This window comes from Leptodactylus fuscus, chromosome 1 (assembly GCF_031893055.1).
Source record: "Leptodactylus fuscus isolate aLepFus1 chromosome 1, aLepFus1.hap2, whole genome shotgun sequence".
NCBI lineage: Eukaryota > Metazoa > Chordata > Amphibia > Anura > Leptodactylidae > Leptodactylus > Leptodactylus fuscus.
In genome coordinates this window covers 301,620,953-301,638,180 of record NC_134265.1, presented here as the reverse complement: position 1 = coordinate 301,638,180, position 17,228 = coordinate 301,620,953, and the positions used below count along the sequence as shown (strand labels likewise).

Sequence of the window (17,228 nt, the reverse complement as noted above, 5' to 3'; positions counted from 1 at the left end):
ACCCATTGAACTCAATGGGAGTGTTTTTATCATTGCTGATTCTGCCATGAGTTATCGTGGCAGAATCAGCGCTACTTTACTCCGTATAAATGCCCCCCAAGTCTCCATTTGATCTCTGCTCTTTGTTGATCTACCCACGTATAAGTGCTTTAAGCAATCCATGGCACAATGGTGATGTCCCGTTTGAATGAAGTTTTCACATATGTGTCAATGGTCAGGGAGACTAAGGACCTGAATGGAGACTCTCTTCCTGAATATATGAACATAACCACAATACTAGCATAAAACAATGTATATAGTGCAGATAAGTAAACAGCAAACATTAGCACAGCAAAGTGTTGTGTCCATATGGTTGCTGCCAAACTATAGCAGGACAATCCACTGGTAAATTGTTTGATTTATCAATAATAATGTACCGCCATTCGGTCTTAGGTATATGGTGCCAGGGAAAGGCTTCTCACAGCCATGATATACAATAAAATGACTTTCCAGCTCTCAAAATTGATGCTTCCAAAAGTGTAAATTTTTATTAACATCCGACAAAAAACGAACAGATGTTTTGGTCTGGTATAGACCTTCTTCAGTTTGTCGGTATGCAGGTGCAAAAGAAGTGGAAGCCAAAACGGTCCAGGACCTGGACACCTTACCCCTAACCGTTTTGGCTTCCACTTCTTTTGCACCTGCATACCGACAAACCAAAGAAGGGAAGAAGGTCTATACCAGATCGAAACGTCTGTTAGTTTTTTTGTCAGATATAAATAAAAATTTACACTTTTGGCAGCATCAATTTTGAGTGCCGGAAATTCATTTTATTGTTTGATTTATCATTTCTCAGGGGTATGGCAAAGTCTTAAAAAACAGTATATTAGCCTTTCTTCTCCAGGACATTTGGTGGTAGTGTAAATTTGTATTGTCTTTTCCGCTGCATTTCTGGTTTACTTACCCTGACAACTGAATTTCCCCATGGTAGGACTATTAAAGGATTATTTTATCTTATATATATAATAGAAATAATTAGAAGAATTATGAATTATGCAGTCTTAGTTAAAGGAACGGGCTGAAAGTTTGTTTTTTTCTTTGCCTCACTGTAAATGGTAATTGAGGGAATTATTCTTGCACAGTAGGAACATTTAGCCAACATTTTAGTGGACAAATGCTCTTGTACATGGAATTTATGTCGCATGACTGGTAACAGTTGAGATTAAAGTTAGTGTTGCAGCACAGGCCAGACCTGTAGTAATACATCCATTTACCACGGGCATATGTAATGTAGCAAATAAGTCTCTTGCTAAAATAACAGAACCATTAGTGCAAAGTAAAATTTAGCATGCATAGGAATGGTATTTGTTAAGTTCTTAAGTTTTGGTTCAGTGAAAGGTAAGGAATATTCAAATAATACCTCATTGGTGGAAAAAGGAACTTGCTTCTAGCACCACCTTTTGGAATCTAGCTCCCTATATATTAATGCAAGTTTGCAAAGAAACCTAAGGGTTAGTTCACATGGGGGTTCCGCGTTTGCACATTCCGTCGCGGATGCCAGCACCAGCATCCCATTGCGGCTTTCTGCTCTGGATCAGGCCCAAATGAATGGGCCTAGTTAAGAGGGTGCTGTCGCAAGGTGGGCGCCGCAGCTGAATCAGCCGCGGAATCCACCTGAAGAAAGGGCAGTTCGCTTCGTTTTTCAGTGAGCGGGAACAAACCGCTATTGTGAAGGGGCAAATTTTGAAGCAAATTCCACATCAAAATCTGGCTCCCTAAGGCATAATATTGGAATAATAGCCAAGCCAGAATACCTCCTGCAAAAAGAAGAGAGTCCCATCTATATTACCCTAGTATCCTGCTCTGTGCTGAAGTGAGGCAACAACCTCAAAGTAGCTGTCTGTAGATGGGACTCTCTGCAAATGGGACTTTTTAGAAGGAAACAGGCCATTTAATGTACCTTCAAAAAAATGAAAGCTGTTTTAATATTTCAGCGCTTAAATTTACAATCCCAAAACATGAACAGAGACTGAGGACAAAATGTCCATTTCTGATTTGTGTAAAGATAAATCCAAGCACTCCAATTTGTGATGCATAGTGAATAGACATGAGTGAGTAGTGTTCGATCGAGTAGGTGTTTGATTGAATACTACGGTATTCGAAATACTCGTACTCGATCGAACACTACTAGCTGTTCGAAGTTTAAGGTTCAATGCAGAACCAGCGTTGATTGGCAGAATGCTATACATTTTTCCAATCAACGCTGGTTCTTGTCTTACCTTTAGAAGTCTTCTCCGTCCAGCGTCCCCGCGGCATCTTCCGGCTGGAATTCGCATGTGCAGTCGGCTCTGCTCAGGTGTCGGGCCAGGCAGAGCCGACCGCGCAGGCCTCAATGCCTAGGCAAAGTGAATTCCAGCCGGAAGACGCTGCGGGGGCGCTGCGCTGGGAGAAGACTTCAAGGAGAATCCAGCCCAACCGTCACTCGTGGACTTGGTAAATATAATTTTATCGAATTTTGCATACCCCTGAAACGAGCATTTCCCCCCATAGACTATAATGGGGTTCGAAATCCGTTCAAACAGTCGAACAGTGTGCGGCTGTTCGAATTGGATTTCGAACCTCGAACATTTTAGTGTTCGCTTATCTCTAATAGTGAAGATATAATTTTTGGGTACTTCACCATTGGTAACATCAGTACCCTCATTCACGCAGCAATAAAGAATGATGGTCATGCAGTATTTGGCATATAATTTTGTAAAACCTGGATAAGTCTTTCCCAGACGTTTTGGTGATTTATCACCTTCTTCAGTGGGATAGGATGGGTATAAGAGAAATAAATGCAATTGTAGAGTATACAGTATATGTAGACATACGTTATGTGCCAAAAGTAAGGTAAGAATCCAGGCAGAGAAAAAGCAGTTAAATGTGCTTCAGTACATGCCGGTGTAAGAAGTACTGTAGTGGCACATGGCATATCTGCAGAAAGCCCTAACATTTGGCATATATTGTTGTTATTATTTATTTATATAGTACTATTAATTCTATGCTGCTTTACATTTGAGGGTGCACATACATTACACAAAATATATAAACAAATATATTACTAACAATGACCGACTGGCATAGTGGGATAGAGGGCCCTTCCTGCAAAGGCTTACAGTCTATGAGGGAAGAGGGATAGAGACAGAAGGTGAGGGTAGAGACTGTTCAGATGGCGGTGTGGTGACAGTAGCGTTATTGGAGGTTGTAGGCTTTCCTGAACTGGTGAGTCTTCAGGGCCTTCTTGAATCTTGTGAGTGTGGGGTCAGTCTTGGCAAGGAGTTCCAGACTATGGGGGATGAAAGGGAGAAATCTTGGAGACGGTTATGTTAAGAGCGGATAAGAGCAAAGCGGAGTAAGGGGTCTTTGGGTCAGAGATATATTGAAGGGACAGGTTGTGTATGGCTTTGTATGTTAGCATTAGTAACTTGAACTCTATTTGTTGGGCAATGGGTAGCCAATAGAGATGAGCGAACAGTAAAATGTCCGAGGTTCGATATTCGTTTCGAGTAGCCCCTCAATATTCGACTACTCGAATTGAATATCAAACCCTATTATAGTCTATGGGGGGAAAATGCTTGTTTCAGGGGTAGGCAACGTTCGATCAAATTATACTTACCAAGTCCACGAGTGAGGGTCGGGCTGGATCCTCCATGCAGTCTTCTCCTTGCAGTGTCCCCGCGGCGTCTTCCATCTCTTCATTCACTCTTCCAGGCATCGGGCCTGGGCAGAGCCGACTGCGCATGCCCACACTACAAGCGGACATGCGCAGTCGGCTCTACCCAGGCCCGATGCCTGGCAGAGTGAATTCAGAGCCAGAAGACACCACGGCAAAGCTGCACGGAGAAGACTTCTAAAGGTAGGAGAAGAACCAGCATTGATTGGCCGACTGTATAGCATTCGGCCAATCAATGCTGGTTCTGCATCGAACTTTTACATTCGAACAGCGAGTGGTACTCGATCGAGTATGAGTATTTCGAATACCGTAGTATTCGATCAAATACCTACTCGATCGAGTACTACTCGCTCATCTCTAGTAGCCAATGAAGGGACTGGCAGAGAGGAGCAGCCGATGAAGAACTGGGGAGAGGTATATTAAGCAAGCAGCACAGTTTAAGGTGGACTGGAGGGGAGTGACAGTACTTGTTGGGAGGCCATGGAGAAGGGTGTTACAATAATCTAAGTGGGAGATTATGAGGGCAATGACGACCATCTTTTCAGTTTCTGGGGTGAGGAAGGGGCAGATTCGATGGATGTTCTTGAGTTGGAGGCAGCAGGAGGTGTTGAGGGTTTAAACATGCGACTTGAAAGATAGGTCAGAGTCCAGGGTTAGCCCAAGGCAACGGACCTGTGGGACAGGGGTAAGAGTGGTTTCATTAACATTTATAGATGGGTCAGGTTGAAGGGCCATATGAGGTAGGGCGAAGATGAGGAACTCTGTTTTCTCCATGCTGAGTTTGAGAAAGCAGCAGGAGAGAAAGGAGTCTACGACTACTAGATAATTTGGAGCAGAGAGATAATGTCTTGCCCAGAGAGCTATATTTGGGTGTCATCAGTATAGCAATGGTAATGAAAACCATGAGATTCTATGAGTTGGCCCAGGCCAAGGGTGTAGATGGAGAACAGGAAGGGTCCTATGACGGAGCCTTGGGGGACACCTACAGAAAGAGGGTATAGTGAGGAGGTGGTGTGCGAGTAGGAGATGCTGAATATGTGGTTGGTGTGGTATGAGGAAATCCAGTAAAGGAAAAGATTTGAGATACCAAGGGATGAGAGTGTTTCTAACAAGAGGGAATGGTCCATGTTGTCAAAGGCAGAGGAGAGGTCAAACAAGAGGAGGACCGAGTATTGAAGGGAAGGATCCATTGGTTAGGGATGGATTGAAGAGATGGGTTAGGGCTGGATTAATAACTTCAGTGAGTTTATGGATGAGATGTGACTGGATCAGGTCAGGCACACAGGAGGTGAGGTGGGATTTAGAGATTAGGGAGGAGAGTTTTTCATCAGTGATGGTGGAGAAACAGGTTAAAGATGAAGAGCAACAAGCAGTTGGGTAGAGGGGTTACTGAAGGAGTAGGATGAGACTGTCTCTGATGGTGTCAATTTTACTTTTAAAATAAGAGGCAAAATCACCAGCTGAGATAAGTGATGTCAGAGAGGGCATAGGAGAATGGAGAAGAGAGTTGAAGGTAGTGAATAGCTGTTTGGGGTTGTGGATAGGACAGATATGAGTGTGGTGAAGTAGATCTGCTTTGCAGAGGTGAGTGCATTCTTGAATGCAAGTATTGCCTCTTTATACCTGAGGAAGTCCTGTGAGGCCAGTCTCAGTTTTTTTAGTCAGGTTGGGGTGCCAGGGTTGCCTATTCACCGGCCGGGCCCTGGTGATTGTGAAGGGAGCCACAAATTCTAAGGTTGAAGTAATGGTGGTATTATAGAAGGCAGCAGCGGCATCTGCATTCTGGAGTGAGGATATGTCAGCCAGTGGTAGGAGAGAGTCTGAGAGTGTACGGATGTCAAGGCGGTTTAGGGTTCCTGCGTGGTAATGTAGTATTGTTTCTGATATATATAGTATTGTTACAGTAGCTCGCATAATTAATTGATTAACAACAAATCTGTATTGTATCAAATATGAAGACTTTTTTACTATGTGTGACCCATTTACCCAGCCAAGTACAATATGCTATTTATTGCACTGGAAGTGATGAAGATACCCTGAAGATGTCTGGAATAACCTGGAATAACAAGACGTCTTGCCTTTTGACTATTGTTTGTAGCTAAACTGAATCCTAATCATGTTGTTCAGTATTCATTTTAAGCATAAGGATCAAACTGCATGGCCAGATTGTTCATTATTAAAGTAGATTTCCTAGTAAAATCATGGTTTCATTTCCCTAGTTCTGTGCCAGCCCTGCCATTTCTCACTGAAAACACTGATTAATATGATGTGAAAAATGTGCTTGCCTTTTAATGGTTTCTAGCAATAAACTTATCAGAAGCAATCTCGCCCATGCAATTCTGCATTAAGATAAACAAGTCATAGTAACTGCATAATAATACTATATTGATAAGATACATAATGCCTGAAGCAACCAAATTAAATGCATAAATTACAGTTAGTGATGAAGACAGCCTTATTTCTGCCGTAGTCATACTTTTACATGTAGCATTAACTAACAGTGCGGTCATTAACATGGACAATACGCATTTATCAAAAAAAAATAAAAAATCATTCTTTTACGCTTTTCTAATTGTTTGTGGAAAATCCATAATGTAGGGAAAAATTTTGTTCTTTCAAATGCCTGAAATTGGAAACCTTGAGCAATGTTTTCTCTAACACACATTTAAAAACTTCTAAAGGCTTGGAAAATATTGATTTAATCTCAAGCCTGTATTTATGAGAATCTGAGGGTAAATTACATTTTTGTGTGTCCCTCGTCAAAAAAACAAAACATATCTGTGAAAGACAAGTTCTAAAAAATAAATGCCGATGCTGCATCCTCCCCGTTTTTTTGCAAAATTCAATGAGCTTCAATAAATATGACTATAGAGAATCTGTCATGTAGTATTAGGCTTGGAACGTCGTTGTCACATGGATGGTAAGCAACGCTTTACAACCTGCCAAAGGCATTCACAACACTAAGAGATTTTCTTTCATTAGCAGACAAAGAGATTTGTCTTTTAGACCAGGTATAAAAACACTATACAAAATCATTTATTGTAAAACCAATATATCTTGTGTAGAACTTGAACAATACAAGAATAAGCTTACTCTATACTTACATTTAACAAGTATTGTTTAAAAGTTTGTGATCGACATAAATGCAAAGCGTCCCAAAGGAATACTACTTAGAAAACACTGAAACAATGGTGTAAATTTTACTCATTTTCATGTTATTTTTTAAAGATATAGCTAATTCAATATAGTTGACCATGTTATTATCAAATGCAATACAAAATACAATCCACATTTCTGTTGTCTGGTTTGATTCACTTCCAAATGCTCTAGTAGAGAATTGTGAGTTAAAAGGGTTTTTTGATCAATATTGGAGCCGTTCATGTGAACTGGATCAGGACTGCACTACTCCGACCACTGCACACTATACTGTATAGTGTGTGCTTTATGGATCCTGCTCTGTATACTGTTTGAGGCTGGCTAGAACAGCCATTGTGCACAGGGTTCCTGGTGTACTGAAGATTAGTATCAAAAAGACCACAAGACCAAAACCCCTTTAGTTCAGGGCCCCACGTGGCGTTTCCCATTCCCACTTTGTGGAGAAATTCAGCAGAAAAAACCTAAACTGTCCAAAACCTTCTCGGAAACAACTATTATTTACCCTGAAATGCTCCAACATTTTAAAGAAAAGAAAAGATTTGCCTGGCCCTGTTCAAGAATCAAAGGCTATCAGAAGGAATCAGACTTTTGAGACCGGTGAGAGTGGAACCATCAACTATCATTGGTAGGTCAGATAGGGGGCTGAGTGATCTGGAGAGAGATGATGAATTTTGTTTTATCCAGTTTGAGTTTTAAGAAGTGGAAGGACAAGAAGGAGGCTACAGCTGATAGACAACTTTGCGTTGAAGAGCCGCAATGTCTGAGCCAGAGAGCTATATATCAACATGTCATCCCTATAGCAGTGGTATTAAAAGCCATGCTTTCCTGGGCCCCGGGTATAGATGGAGAAGTGCAGGGGTGCTAGGAGGAACCTTGTGGGATCTTAACAGTAAGAGGGTGATGTGAAGAGTTTTTTGTGAATGATTGACGCAAAAAATGCGATTTGTGAGGTATGAAGTGATCTAGCAGATGGTCAAGTCTGCAATGCAAAAGAATAAAAGGGCCTTTAGCAGAGAAGAGTAGTTAAGTGTGTCAAAGGCATAGCACGGGTCTAGAACACAGTAGACCTGCAAGTAGATCATTAGCAACTTTGTTTAATGCAGTTTCAGTGGAGTTATGGGGTCTGAAGTAGACTATAAGTGATCAAGTAGTGAGTTGGACAATATGTAGGAGGATAGCTTGAGTTTGACTTTTGGTTCAAAGATTCTTGAGGCAAATGGGCATGATGATATGAAATAGTAGCTTGATACATGGGTCAAGAGAATTTTTTTTGTAAAGATGGGGGTGATGATTGTGTGTTTAAGGGGAGAGGGAAAGGAGACAGTGGTTAGTGATAGGAGGAAGAGGTGGGTTAGGGCTGTTTTAAAAAGAGTAGTAAGGATGTGTTAGTTTTTGGACTGAAGTGGTAGTTGAAGAAAGGTGGAGAAAGTAAGCAAGTTGTGGTCAGATAAAAGTACAGGAGTGTTTCAGTTTATTTAGGGAAACGTGGTGGGTGAAAATTAGGTCTAGTGTGTGTCCCTTCTTGTTGGTTACTGTTACCATAGGCCAAAGAAGGAAGCAAGCCACAGGAATTTTGAAGTTGCTAAATGGCTTGTGTCAATGGAGATATTTAAAGCGAACCATTCATGTCCTGGTGCACATGCAGTGTAATACACTACTAGAAAGCCAACAGTGCACTGAACGGTGAGGACTGCCCCCCCAGCCCTCGTCTATGGATGAGTACTATCAGGAGTAAGTGTTCCTCATCGCTCAGCGTCATGGCCAGGTGGTAAGGAATGCCCCTCTCAAACAGTACAGCGCAATAGATGTTACTGTGAGGAAAGGCTTTCCTGACAGACTATCAGAAACGCCCCTCTGACACTAAAGAGCTAGGTAATGGCACATATAGCTCTTCAGCGGGGAACAGAACAGGAAAGCCTGTATTACACCTTATGTGCCCGAGGATGTGAAAGGTCCTCTTTAAGTCATGCATGACCACCGCTGTGGTCAAACAAAAACATATCAAGAGAGATAGATAGATAGATAGATAGATAGATAGATACACTGTCTACCAATAAGTATTTGGATACCCATGCAAATGAAGATATCTGCGGTCATGATGTACGTCACGCCTTCTGCCGTTAAATGGGAAACAGCATTGGCATTAGTGCATTGGCATTAGTCACATGCAAGATGCCATGAAGTGCAGAGTTAAAAAAAAGAAAAAAGGAGACACCGAGCGCACTAAGTGTAGTAGACACTATTAGAATAGGACAAAAGTTAGAAGAGTAAAAAACGACCAGTTGGCCTCTCACCTGATGGAGTTGTGATGGAGTCACAATACCCAAAGATGCAGTTATATGGTAGATGATTCTTGGTGAGAGTGGCAGCGGTTCCATTAACAAACACCGGAAAACCAGGGAGGTAAGCAGAAGTAAAAATGGAGACAAGGATCCGTGTTCCGAGGTCGTGCATGAGAAGCAGGAAGCAGGAAACAAACGTGTCGTTAAGACCAGCTTTAATGGAATATAACACAGTACAGCACAACGAATTTCGGGTGGTAAAACACCCTTTTTCAAGTGCACAAAACAATATAGGTTGTGCTGTCAACGCGTGGATCCTTGTCTCCATTTTTTCTTCTACAAAGTGCAGAGTTGTCTGATTTCGAGAAAGGAGTAATTGTGGGGTACCACAGGAATGGTTGATCCTTAAGGGACATAGCAGGTGAACTGAATTATCCAAAATCGACCTATGTGGCCTATGTGATTACAAAGTGGAAAGAGAACTGTGATTATCGGAATGTGCTCCGAGTTGGCAGACCCTCGAAACTGGGAGATAGAGAACAATGAGTGCTGGCCTGAGAAACTGCACCCAACCAATGGCTCACATACACCAGGAGTTTCATCAGGCATCTGGGAGTATTGTGTCGATCAATATCATCCATAAAGAAGCATCTGCTGGGGTCTACCAACTATTGAACATGAATAAATGATGTTTTTCTATTCTACCACAGGTGTCCAAATACTTATTGGTAGACAGTGTGGATAGATAGGTAGATAGGTAGATAGGTAGATAGATAGATAGATAGATAGATAGATAGATAGATAGATAGATAGATAGATAGATAGATAGCTGTGATAGGATAAACAGATATTTTCATAGAACAGGGTACATAACGTATTATGGCAGACACTGTCGCTGTTCCTTTTTGGGGGATTATGTATTAATTTGGTTACTTTTGCAAAATGAATCTTTCTTTTGTAATTTATAATTGCAAATTGATCTGTGTTCAGAAATATGACAGCTGTATAAGGAAAGATACAAGTTCTGTTACAAAGAACATTATTACATACTTGATTTTTATGATCTGCGCAATTGTTCTGACAGTATAAATGTTATAGAAATCTTCACGTTGCTGTAAGTGAATTGTTCTTTTGAAAGTATAGTTGTAAAGTGTCAGATTTCAGTAGCGGCTTATTTGGTACAGCCACATTTCTTTATAAGATGCATGTCCCCAGTGAGATGTAACTAAAAACAACAAAATGCTTAATGCCCAACATTGGCATAATGTATTTAGCATGCAGACATTATCATGACAGCTGTCAGGTAGAAGATATGTTTGTGTAATTATTTATACTATCTGTCAATGAAAATTTTTGAAAGTGTCGTTTACTTTTCTGTAGGTGTTGGTAATTTTACCTAAATGTTGTATTTGTGTGTAGTTGTATTAAGAAAGAAAATAAAGTTTGTTTGCCTTTAGTGACTTATGGGCAAATGCCTCTGTCTTGTGGCATGGATTACACATCTACAGTCCTATGAAAAAGTTTGGGCACCCCTATTAATCTTAATCATTTTTAGTTCTAAATATTTTGGTGTTTGCAGCAGCCATTTCAGTTTGATATATCTAATAACCAATGGACACAGTAATATTTCAGGATTGAAATGAGGTTTATTGTACTAACAGAAAATGTGCAATATGCATTAAACCAAAATTTGACCGGTGCAAAAGTATGGGCACCTCAACAGAAAAGTGACATTTATATTTAGTAGATCCCCCTTTTCCCAAGGTAACAGCCTCTAGTTGCTTCCTGTAGCTTTTAATCAGTTCCTGGATCCTGGATGAAGGTATTATGGACCATTCCTCTTTACAAAACAATTCAAGTTCAGTTAAGTTTGATGGTCGCCGAGCATGGACAGCCCGCTTCAAATCATCCCACAGATGTTCAATGATATTCAGGTCTGGGGACTGGGATGGCCATTCCAGAACATTGTAATTGTTCCTCTGCATGAATGCCTGAGTCGATTTGGAGCGGTGTTTTGGATCATTGTCTTGCTGAAATATCCATCCCCAGCATAACTTCAACTTCGTCACTGATTCTTGAACATTATTCTCAAGAATCTGCTGATACTGATGGAATCCATGCGACCCTCAACTTTAATAAGATTCCCGATGCTGGCATTGGCCACACAGCCCCAAAGCATGATGGAACCTCCACCAAATTTTACAGTGGGTAGCAAGTGTTTTTCTTGGAATGCTGTTTTTTTTAGAGCCATGCATAACGCCTTTTTGTATGACCAAACAACTCAATCTTTGTTTCATCAGTCCACAGGACCTTCTTCCAAAATGAAACTGGCTTGTCCAAATGTGCTTTTGCATACCTCAGGGGACTCTGTTTGTAGCATGCTTGCAGAAACGTCTTCTTTCTCATCACTCTCCCATACAGCTTCTCCTTGTGCAAAGTGCGCTGTATTGTTGACCGATGCACAGTAACACCATCTGCAGCAAGATGATGCTGCAGCTCTTTGGAGCTGGTCTGTGGATTGTCCTTGACTGTTCTCACCATTCTTCTTCTCTGCCTTTCTGATATTTTTCTTGGCCTGCCACTTCTGGGCTTAACAAGAACTGTCCCTGTGGTCTTCCATTTCCTTACTATGTTCCTCACAGTGGAAACTGACAGGTTAAATCTCTGAGACAACTTTTTGTATCCTTCCCCTGAACAACTATGCTGAACAATCTTTGTTTTCAGATCATTTGAGAGTGGGCTGTCCATGCTCGGCGACCATCAAACTTAACTGAACTTGAATTGTTTTGTAAAGAGGAATGGTCCAAAATACCTTCATCCAGGATCCAGGAACTGATTAAAAGCTACAGGAAGTGACTAGAGGCTGTTATCTTTGCAAAAGGAGGATCTACTGCATATTAATATCACTTTTCTGTTGAGGTGCCCATACTTTTGCACCGGTCAAATTTTGGTTTAATGCTATTGCACATTTTCTGTTAGTACAACAAACCTCATTTCAATCCTGAAATATTACTGTGTGCATCAGTTATTAGATATATCAAACCGAAATGGCTGTTGCAAACTCCAAAAAATTTAGAACTAAAAATGATTAAGATTAATAGGGGTGCCCAAACTTTTTCATAGGACTGTATTGCAATGGGATTTACTTTATATACAAAACACAGAGCAAAATTTGATTCGCAACTGCAAAAAAAAAACATAAACCACATTTCTAAAAATTTTCACTTTGACGCTGAAAATTAATTTAGCAGATTTGCAGGCTCTAGTCTAAATGATGATACATTTGCTTAATCTTTAGACTGTCTGCTCTAAGTTCTAAATACCTATTAGTTGGATTATATTGCACTACAATTTTGCCACAATTTTTTTGGCCCACGTTGTTACATAATAAATATGATTCACAGCATGTACACCATTTTTATGGAACAAATCAAGCCAGAATTCTGGCACATTTAGCTCAGTAAATCTCCCCTAATGTGCATAGTATGATAGCCATGAATCCAGGCACTGGCAAAAACAACTGTACTAACAGAAGCAGCACAATAACAGCTGCAACACTTGGATCCAAGTTAAGCAAGTCAAATTTTGACTGATCTAGCACTTTAAATATTCTTTGACAATATGGTACGGACCTAAAAATGCTGGGAAACCATGCCATAAAGATTCTTTGCTATGACTTCAGGTGGGGTGCCTAGAAACATCCACTGTGTAGACAAGCAAAGAGCAGCAATGAGCTTGAGTCTTACCCCTCGTTCACATCTGCGTTTGGTAATCCTTTCAGGTAGTCCGCATGGGGATGGAATACCAACTGCATTGACAAGCGGTGTGCAATGAAAGCACATGGACCCCGTAGACTATAATGGGGTCCATGTGCTCTCCCCATGCTGCCCGCATAGAAAAGTACTTCATGATCTACTTTCATGTCCGCATGATTCATGTGCGCAGCATGAGGAGAGCACATGGACCCCATTATAGTCTATGGGGTCCGTGTGCATTCACTACACACTGCTTGTCAATGCGTTTGGTATTCTATTCGGGGGGTCCCCATGCGGACTCCCCGAATGAATTACCAAATGCAGATGTGAACGAGGGGTTATACTAAGCCCTACATAGAGAGAGTAGCAAAAAGCGCTGCGTGAAAAATTGCGGTGGAAACTCATCATGGTTTCTCCCACATCACTTTTCATAGAAATTCTGCAAAGTTTCCATAGGTATGATTGACATGTTGCGATTTGCAAAAACACTTCCATTTTTCAAATTGCAGCATTTAGGCTGCATTCACACAGAGTAACGTTGGCGTTTTTTGTGCTTATTTTGGCACATAGCGCCGCGTTAACGCCGCGTATACGCAGCGTTTGCGCCGTTTAACACGACCGCAAAATAGCGCGGCACAAACTCGGCATATACGCGGCATTAATGCGGCGTTAACGCGGCGCTATGTGCCAAAATAAGCACAAAAAACGCCAACGTTACTCTGTGTGAATGCAGCCTTACACTGCAAATTATTTTCTGAAATGTGTGGATAGGATTAGCCAGAATCCCAATCATTTCGCAGTTAATGAAAAATGCCACAATGTCCGCCGTGGCCAAATCGTGATGTTTACGATATGTGGGGCCCTGACTTTAACTATGGCTGTGTAGTTATAGGGGAACTCTGCCTTCAATCAATTGCCACTAAATTCACTTGCAAACTTCTCCAATGGGAAACTTTTTGTTGCACCACATACAACCTCTACAAAACACCCCTTCCTAAAAGTAACACAAGCAAATTTTACAAACGTTGTCAGTCCAATTTCCAAGTGGAAGATATCTGGTTTGTGTGTACATGGCCTAAAGCAGAAGGCCCCATTATAAAAATAATACAATATAAAGAATGTTGACATAATTCAAGTGCAACATTACCATGACATGAGCACCTTAATGACAATTGAGTTATCCTATACAAATATGTAACGCTATTCTTTATTAATTACATTAATATCTGTAATCTGTTCTCCTCCTATTAACATAATTCACATTTCTGCCACTTTCTATATTTCTGACAAATATACTCATCACTGAACAATTACATTTCAATGACATCCTTTTGGAAAGAAAATCAAGATAATTTATAACTGTTTCTAACACTTTGCAAAATGGCAACAACTGTGTGTCTGTCCCACTAAGATGTAATATGTCTCCTTGGCAGTGTGCTGAACTTTAATCAGCCTCCGGCATAGGGTTCTTATGCACTCCTGAACCCAGCTGGCGTTCTGTGCGATCCAACATGGCACCAGACCAGCTGTGTCTCAGCTGAGTTAACAGAAATTCATGGCATATGTCTCATGGTGTTAAGAATAAAAAATATCACTTTAACCATAAAATTAATATTCTATAGGGAAAGGCAACCCAGTCTGCACATGAAATTATCTGTATGCACATATCTACAAGAAAACTGTTTATCATATGTATATATAGATTCTCATCAGTGTATATTGAGACAAAGTTTATTTTAATAATGTGTTTGTATTTAGTTGTTTCATATTATGCAACAAATGAAAACCTTCACCTTTCTGTAAGTGAAATAGTATCTGGAAATAGAACAGCTTCTACATGGGGAACCTATGAGACAAATATGCACCTACTTATAGACATAACTCTAAGGACTGGGGTTGAGCCGATCTTGAGAATTCAGGATCGTTTTTAAAATCCGATTTCTGATCATTTTAGATCCGAACCCGATCCCGATCCCAATTCCGATCCTAATGCAAGTCAATGGGATTTTTTAATGATTGAAAATCAGATTTTAAAAATGATCCTGTTCGCTACACGGCGTGGAGTCCGAAAATCGAAGGCTTCAATTTTTGGACTCCCTGTTGTGTAGTGATTAAAAAATCAGCCGGCTACTTAGTCACCCCCACTTACCTGCACCGAACCCCTGCCACCTCACCTCCCGGTGTGTACACCGCTCCCTGGAGCTCCAGGCACCCCCACCTCCCTAGGCTAGTGTTACTGATGCTGGAAGAAGGCGGGGCTTGTTGTGGCTTAGGACAGTGTAGGCGGGTACAGAGTGGGGAGACGTGAGTGCATCACTCACATCTCCCCTCCCTGTACCCGCCCACACTCTCCTAATCGACAACAAGCCCCGCCTACTCCCAGCATTAGTAACACTACCCTAGGGAGGCAGGGGTGCACACGGCACCTTGCCGGAGTGTGAAAGAGAGAAGAGGACAGAGAACAACAGCTGGGAGCTCCGGGGAATGGCAGCGGTTCTGTGCAGGTAAGTGGGTTGAGTGATCGGGATCAGAATTCCCGTCCCGACCTTTTTAGGCGGGATTGGAACCCGATCGCTGTCGTGAAATTTACTCGATCGCCGATCGGGATCTGATCCTTATCGCTCAACCCTACTATGGACCTAGGCCTTAATGCAAAAACTGTAAAGAGAGTTTGCACCTATAATGTATCATTTATAATAAAGTCATGTCATCTAATGTGGTAAAAATGCCTCAGTGCCCCAAAAAGCAACAGGACCCTAGTGGAATTGCTAACTCTGCACCCCTAAATGCAGTACAGTATATGCCAATGGCTATGTACCAGTTACGCTTCCAACATACTGTAAGAAACTGGTTTATGCAACAGGAGTAACATCACTAGACTGTCATGTAATCCTTGTGTAGTATACATGGCTGCTACTGCACATGTAATAGCTCCACTTCCATTTGCCTCACTGTGGGGCCTCTTGAATCCATATCCACCTCAATCCTGACCAAAAAGACAGCTCCCATTGAAATCAATAGGAGCTGGTCAGTTCTTTTTTTCTGGGAGCCAGTTTGTTCCGGCCCCTGGAAAAAGAAGCGAGAAGCTCATTCTTCAGGCCATTTTGCCTCGTGATTCGGCCTGAAGACACTCCCTCCTCCTGACTAGGCCCATGCATTGGGCCTAATTTGGAGCGGAGTGTGCGCCTGGATGCCGGTGCAGTACACCTGCATTCAGTCGCGGCTACCCGTATTTTGGACTGGAACCTGAGGCGGCCTCCGCCTCAGGTTCCAGTCCAAAGTACTCCGTCTGAACTTACCCAAAGGGGTTGTCTAGTTTCAGACAAATAACAAAAGACAAGTGTATAATGTACTTTTATAATGAGGTGTAAAATTCCACAATTTTCTAATATACTTCCTGTATCAATTCTTGACAGTTTTCTAGATCTCTGCTTATCTGCCTGGTAACAAGCTGTGCACCTGTGTTTACATCACATGACCATGAACTAAATATTTCATGACCTTGAATTGTATAGAGCATGACCATGGACTGATTTTTATCCATGAGAAGTAAACAATGAATGACAGCAAGCAGAGATTTAGAAAACTGCAAAGAATTGATACTGAAAGTATATTGGAAAATTGTACAATTTTTCATCATACAAACAATATAAGGGGATATTGTCACTTCTTAGATTGAGACCACCATGTGGGTGTGTGGAGTCTTATAAAGCCATTTTCGCTCTACTGCAGGGGATTGTGGGTAGAATATGAAAATGTGTTTCATAGGATGTAAATAAGGAAACACTGCCTCAGTATGCTGCTCTCTATTGGAAGCAGCTCCCTTGAACATAATGCCCAACTTTTCAACAAGCCTTTAATTACAATGATGTAGGATTTTGCCAGGTTAGTATCATCCCAACTGTGGACGGCCGTTTCGATCTGATTGGATCTCATCAGCACAGTCTAGGGAGAACTGACTTGGAAGAGGTGAGAGACTTCTCTCCGTAAGGAGTGACAATATCCCCTTAATCTGGTCTAGAAGTTGAAAAGTCAGGAATGATGTTCAAGGGAGCTGCTTCCAATAGAGGGCAGCATACTGAGGCAGTGTTTCCTTATTTACATCCTAGGAAACACATTTGCATATTCTATACAAACAATAACATTTGTTTCTCAGTATTGTCTGAAACTGGACAAGCCCTTTAACCTACCTGATCAATAGCTAAAAAGGCTTATAGAGAACGTTGATGGTATAAAGGGGATATAGAAATATCACCACAGATATACAGCACACCACCTTTTCAATGTGCTCTCACCTTTCCTCCAACCAGTAGCCCAAACACTAGTATCCCACCATTTTCG

At 41.3% G+C, this 17,228-nt stretch overlaps 1 long non-coding RNA gene across 1 annotated transcript in view; it reads left to right on the top strand.

Moving 5' to 3' along the window:
• The first annotated feature begins 3,102 nt into the window (after nt 1-3,102).
• LOC142183405 (uncharacterized) overlaps nt 3,103-17,228 on the top strand; it is a 951,200-nt gene continuing 937,074 nt past the window's right edge. Inside the window, exon 1 of the long non-coding RNA XR_012711773.1 lies at nt 3,103-3,222. This is a non-coding gene — a long non-coding RNA (uncharacterized LOC142183405). The remainder of the gene's footprint in view (nt 3,223-17,228) is intronic.